We start from the raw sequence: 6,367 nt of genomic DNA, 5'->3' as shown, positions 1-6,367 counted from the left end.
CGGCGGCGCTGACCAACCGCCCGGCCGAACCTCCTTCTCTCGGGGCGGCCGCAGCGCCCCTACCCCTTCATCGCTCCAGCGCCCGGAGACCACGGCGGCGGCCGGATGCGCTTCCATGGCCGACGCCGCGCGCCTATGGCGAGGACAGAGGGCGAGCGCAGGGACAAGCAGCGGCCACACGGTCCTCGATGCCGCCCGCCCGAGGGTCCCTCGGCCCCAACGGACGCCAGATGTCAGCGTCCCCAGGCGCCGGCGGCAGCTGCTTCTCGGTCTCGGCCCCTGCGGCAACTCATCACCGTGCGCCCCCTCCGCTCACCTCCTCCGCGGCGCGGGGGCGGCTGGGAGATGGAGTGCGGCGCCAGGTAGGGGCGGGAGGGCGTCGCCCCGCGGGGACTACAACTCCCAGAATGCACCGCCTGCCTAGGGCCTGGGGCTCTGCCTCTCCCGCCCTCTCTCCCCTTTGGTCTCTCTCCAGCCTCCGCCTCTGCCTGGGGACCGCGGGCTGGTGTCCTTAGAACCGTGGAGTCGGCTTCGCCTCCTGTGCTGGGCTGAGGCGCCAGTGAGATTTCAGCCATTGCCCCCCACACAAAGTCGTCTTTAGAGTCGCGATCGACGCAGAGGGAGGAGAGGGGAGGTGGCTGCTGAAGGTGGGGAAGGGATATAGATGAACTTTAATTTATTAATACCTAATGATGTTTCTTGGATTATTATTATTTTTTTTTTTTTTGTCTTTTTGTCTTTTTTCGTGACCGGCAACGGATCGCAAACCTCAGTGTCGCGCCCGTACAGGACCGGGACCGGCAACGGGATCGCAACCCTCGGTGTTGCCCCTGCTCCTCGCTCAGCCAGTGAGCGGCCGGTCTGCACATGGGATCCGAACCCTCGGCGGGAGCGCCGCCACACACCACTGGGCTGGCCCTTTCTTGGATTATTTTTATTTTTATTTAGTACTTCATATATACATCCAAGGGGTCTTCAAAAAGTTCATGGAAGATTCATATTATCTATTTTTTTTTTTCCTTTTTGTCTTTTTTACTGACTGGTAAGGGGATCGCAACCCTCGGTGTTGCGCCCGCACCGCGCTCAGCCAGTGAGCGGGAACCGGTCTCCACATGGGATCCGAACGCTGGGCGGGAGCACTGCCGGGCTCCCAAGTGGCACACTCTCCAGTGCGCCACCGGGCCGGCCCCATATTATCTTTTAATTCCATTTTTTAATGAACTTTTTGAAATACCCTCATATATGTAAATATCTTCGTCTGTTTGGGCTGCAGTAACAAAATACCGTAGGCTGGGTCATTTATAAATGACAGACATTTACTGCTCATAGTTCTAGAGGCTGGGAAGTCTGAGATCAGGGTGCCAGCATGTTCAGTGTCTGGTGCGAGCTCTCTGCTTCACAGATGGTGCCTTGTTGCTGTGTCCTCACGCAGTGGAAGAGGCAAAGGAGCTCGCTCGAGCCTCTTTTAAGTCATGGAACCTTCATGACTTAATCACTTCCCAAAAGATCCCACCTCCTAATACTATGACATTGGGTGTTAAGTTCTAACATATGAATTTGGGGAGGACACCAATTCAGACCATAGCAGTATGTCTACATACATATAAATGTAAATATGCATATATGTCTTGTTTCCCATATGCTATGGTTTGAACATCCCCCCAAAGCTCACTGAAGCTTGATCTCTATTGTAACAGTGTTAAGGGGGTGGGAGAGCAGAGTATGGTGTTCAAAAGGTAGAGACTTTGGGAGGTGATTGGATTGTGAGGACTCTGTCCTTGTGAATGGATTAATTCGTTATGAAGACAGAGCTTTATAAGGACAGAAAGAAAGCATATGGAAATGTCCTCTTGCTCAGCCCTCACCATGTGATATTCTGCACTGCGTTGGGACTCTGTAGAAAGTCCCATCAAGAAGATCTTCAATGTGCCTCCTCAGACCTTGGACTTTCCAGCCTCCAAAATTGTGAGAAATTTTGTTTCTTATAAATTACCCAGTTTCAGGTACTCTGTTACAAGCAACACAAAACAGACTAACACACCATATCGATTCTTAGGGGAGACACTTACTCCCCCTGTTATTTCTGTCCATGAGGGAGGAAGCTCAACCGGTATAATATGTCTGGTCTCTCTCTGCTCTTTCATCATTTATCCCTCTGTCCCTGGTCAGGAGAGGAGTGACTTATCTAACTGGTACATTTAGGAAAACTAAGCTAGATTTTCTGAGCTCCACTCCTCCCACGTTCCACATAGGCCTTTGGTAGAGGGAGGTCCACCCTAGTTGCTTTAACTTAGAGTTTAATTAACAGTCCTGGCTGGCTCAAACACTAAGATATGTTTTCTTACATAATCTTTATTATTAACAAGTATGATATTTTGGCCTCCAAATGTCTTACTCCTTTTAGTTATTTATTTATTTATTTGTTTTTTGCCTGCTGGCCAGTACAGGGACCGAACTCAGGACCTTGGTATTATCAGCACCCGGCTCTAACCAATTGAGGTAACTGGGCAGCCCTAACTCTGATTTTTAATTTCTTAGTTGGCCAACATAACTTATTGTTCCTTCTCAGCAATCCCATACTGCTTTTAAGATAATTAAGGGATGAAGCCATGATTCAGTATTTATGTATCACCACTGCAGTGGATTGAATTGTGTCCCCCCAAAGTTTAATGTGTTGGAGGCTTGGTCCCAACCGTGACAGTGTTGAGAGAGTGGGAAGTCCTATTATGGTAATTGAAAGGTGGGGCCTTGAAGAAGTGATTAAGTTGATGTTTTAATGGTGGCCGTGGTCATGGTTTTTAGGGCTTTAAAAGGGGAGCAAGTGAGAGTCTCTCTCTCTGTGCTCTGCCATTTTCCACCATGTGAGACCCCTGCATTGCTGTAAAGCCACCACCAAAGAAGACCCTCACTAGATGTGTTCCCTGGACTTTGGACTTCCCAGCTACTGAAACTGTAAGCAATAAATTTTGTTTTCTTTATAAAACACCCAGTTCCGTGTATTTTGTTATGAGCAACAGAAACGGACTAATACAGCCACATAGTAGGTGCTTGTCAGATTCTGATCCAAATGTCTGATCTCTAAAGCCTGACAATAGGCCTGAATTTTAGCCATTTGATCTCTAACTATTGTGGGACAAATTATGCTAAATGTGGTGTGCATGCAAAATAGGTAAGGCAAGATTCCTGCTCTCAAGAAAAACCCAGTCCTATGGCAAATATTTACCAAAATACTAAAGATACTGTGCCTCCCAGTACCAATTCAAAAATAAATGAAATATGCTCCCTGATGTAAAATTGCCCAGTCTGTCTCAGTATTTTTCAGTGATGAGCCATCTGTGCATCACGAAATCAATTTAATGAGAGTCATGACCAGTGTTTTATTTTAACGAATAGAATAGAAAACATCAATGTGTATCACAAGTAATAAGGGCATGTACTATTCATTGAGCTTTTATTTCAGCCATCTATGTATGTGCGTGTATATTTTGGGGGTGTGTGAATTGAGCTGCAGTGCAAAACATATTCCTACTTTGGGTTATAGTTTTTAAAAAGTTGAAAATCTGTGGTCTAGCAGGAGGAACAAGACATGTATATAAGTGACTATATTAAATATTTTATATGTGTAATATAGGATTTTACAGAGGAGATTGAGGCTTAGAAACTCTAAAAATATTGGTAATAGGTAATGAATAAAAATGACATCCAAACTCAGGTCAGTCTGACTTAAAAGAAAATTTTGTTTCTGTTGTATCACAAGACAGGGGGTGACATTGGGAAAGGTCCTGGGAACAAATGGAAGATGAAAGGAAAAAGTATGATCAAAGTCTTGAAGTGCACTTTGTAGGGGAGGAGGCAGTTAGAGTCCTTAAGATCTCATGGAAAAGACACAATCTCTTTCAGTTCTAAGGAATCTGGAGTAGAAGTATAATACAATGGTTGAAAATTCCTGTTCTGCCATTTGTATCTAGGTTTGAATTCTGACTTGGTTAAATCACTTCATCTCTTTTAGCCTCTCTTACGTACGTTTGTAAAATAGGCATAATAGTACCTTCTCTGCAGGATTGTTTTGAGGATTTAATGAGATGCTGTATATAAAGAGCTTACTTAGCAAAACACCATGCACTTAGGAGATCTTCAACAAATGCTAGCTATTAATCTTAATAACCTAATATATTCTATTCTAATACCATATGATGGAAGGAACAGAATTGGATTCATTCAATTCATTTCTACTTAATTTGGAAAACAGTTTGTGAAGGTGTGAGTAGAGAAGCAGAACCACGTGTGGTCTGGAGTGAGGAATTAATCATAGCAGTTGTCTTACACAATTGTGGGAGTTGGGGGGGGCAGCCTCTGTGTCTAGTGTTCAGCCTACAGTTGCTGTACCAGCAGCTGGGAAGGAAAGTTGAATATGGACAAGGGCAAAGGCAGATTGGAAACCACAAAGGCAAATTAAGACCAATGAAGACAACTGACCCTGCAAAGACTAACCAGAACCGATGTTTGCCTCTCTCTACTTCCAACGTCAATGCCATAGGTCAGGTGTAGAAGTTGGCACCCTTCACTGGAACTGAACATGCACTCAGTGGAGGAGTTGCAGAAACTGATGGAGGGGATCTCACATGAGCTGCAGTGTATTAGTTTCCTAAAGCTTCCATATCGAAGTACCACAAACTTGGTGGCTCAAACAACAGAAATTTATTTTCTCATACTTCTGGAGGCTGGAAGTCCAAAATCAAGGTGCTGGCAGGGCCATGCACCTTCTAAAAGCTCTAGGGGAGGATCCTTTCTAGCTTCAATTGGCTGCTGGCAATCCCTGCAATTCCTCGGCCAAGCTGCATCACTCTGATCTCTGCCTCTGCCTTCATGTGGCATTCTTCCCTGTGTGTCTGTGTCACTGTGTCTTCACATGGCCTTCTTATAAGGACACACGTCATTAGACTTAGGCCTCACCCTAATCCAGTATGACCTCATCTTCATGTAGCTAATTACATTTGCAAAGACCCTGTTTCCAAATAAGGTCACATTCTGAGGTTACTGGTGTCTATGAATATTGGAGGGACAACAGTGTTTGAGCCAATACATGGCATTACTGTGGTTTTGGCTGCTTTCCCATGTCAGGTAGATAGCTGTAGAGTGACAATGTGCCTGGTACCCACCACCAGCCATCAAAACATTTTTTAAACATTGGTAGGGGCCGGCCCGTGGCTCACTCGGGAGAGTGCGGTGCTGATAACACCAAGGCCACGGGTTAAGATCCCCTTACCGGTCATCTTTAAAAAAAAAAAAAAATTGGTAGCTCCTTCATTCCTGTCTCCCAAATATCATCCAACCTGGCTCTTTTGGTCAACACTGATCTGGAAACATACAGGAAATAAAATTCTGGGAAATTCCAGCTTAGCTAAATTGACATAGTACAGAGCGATCACACAATGAGAATCATTGAGGATTTTTTTTTTTTAAAGCAGGGAAATGACTTGATGGGAATGTCGTTTTTAAAATATTGATCTGGCAGCAAAGTGGAGGAGAGACTGGGGGTGGGAAAAGATTGGAGATTAGTTAAGAGATCCTTGGCATCATCAGGATGGTCGTCTCTAAATGTTTTTTGATTATGCTTTTGGTAATGGTATACCAGATAAATTGGGCCAACCCTCTAGCTGAATACAATTAAAAAATCAGAATTTAAAAAACCCTTATTCTACAAGTATCAAAAAGCTAATAAGACAATGAAAAATAACTGGGTCAAGATGGAGGGGTGCGGAACATAGAAACGGAAATTCGGAAATGAGAGCCAGGCATTTGGAGGCGCTTTTACCGAGGGTGGCATCAGAAGGTCCTAAGACAGGGATGAACAGTGCAGCTCTGGGGGCAGGGGGTGAAGTTGGAGTCCTGGGCTTGGGGCACTGGGAGACCACCAGGCACACAGGGCTGAGACACCAAAAGGCCACAGCACCAGAATAAGGGGAGGCCAAAAATAAACCTAAAGCCTGCGTCAGCTTTGGCTGATCTGGCTGACCCAGAAAAGTTCAAATTCTGAAAGTGGATTAAAGGATTCCTGGATTAGTACAGCCCCAAGGCCTGGCAGAAACAAATGTAGAAGCTAGTTATCCTAGGCCTTAAATTATTTCCACAAATAACTTCAAACACAGTTTTCAGTACATACTCAAACTTTTTTTTTATTGTAGGCCGTTCTTAAGTTAAAACAATTTTGAGCACACACCTTTAATACATGTTTGTTTACAAATTATCACATTTGTTACTTTACATTACCTTTGTGGTGGAGCCTCCATGAAAATCCCTAAACTGCTGGGTTTGGAGAGCATCTGGGTGGGTGGATACATCCACAGGCTGGGAGGGTGGTGTACAT

This window comes from Galeopterus variegatus, unplaced genomic scaffold (genome assembly GCF_000696425.1).
Source record: "Galeopterus variegatus unplaced genomic scaffold, G_variegatus-3.0.2 Scaffold2257, whole genome shotgun sequence".
Classification (NCBI taxonomy): Eukaryota; Metazoa; Chordata; class Mammalia; order Dermoptera; family Cynocephalidae; genus Galeopterus; species Galeopterus variegatus.
Note: the sequence above shows the minus strand (reverse complement) of the source record.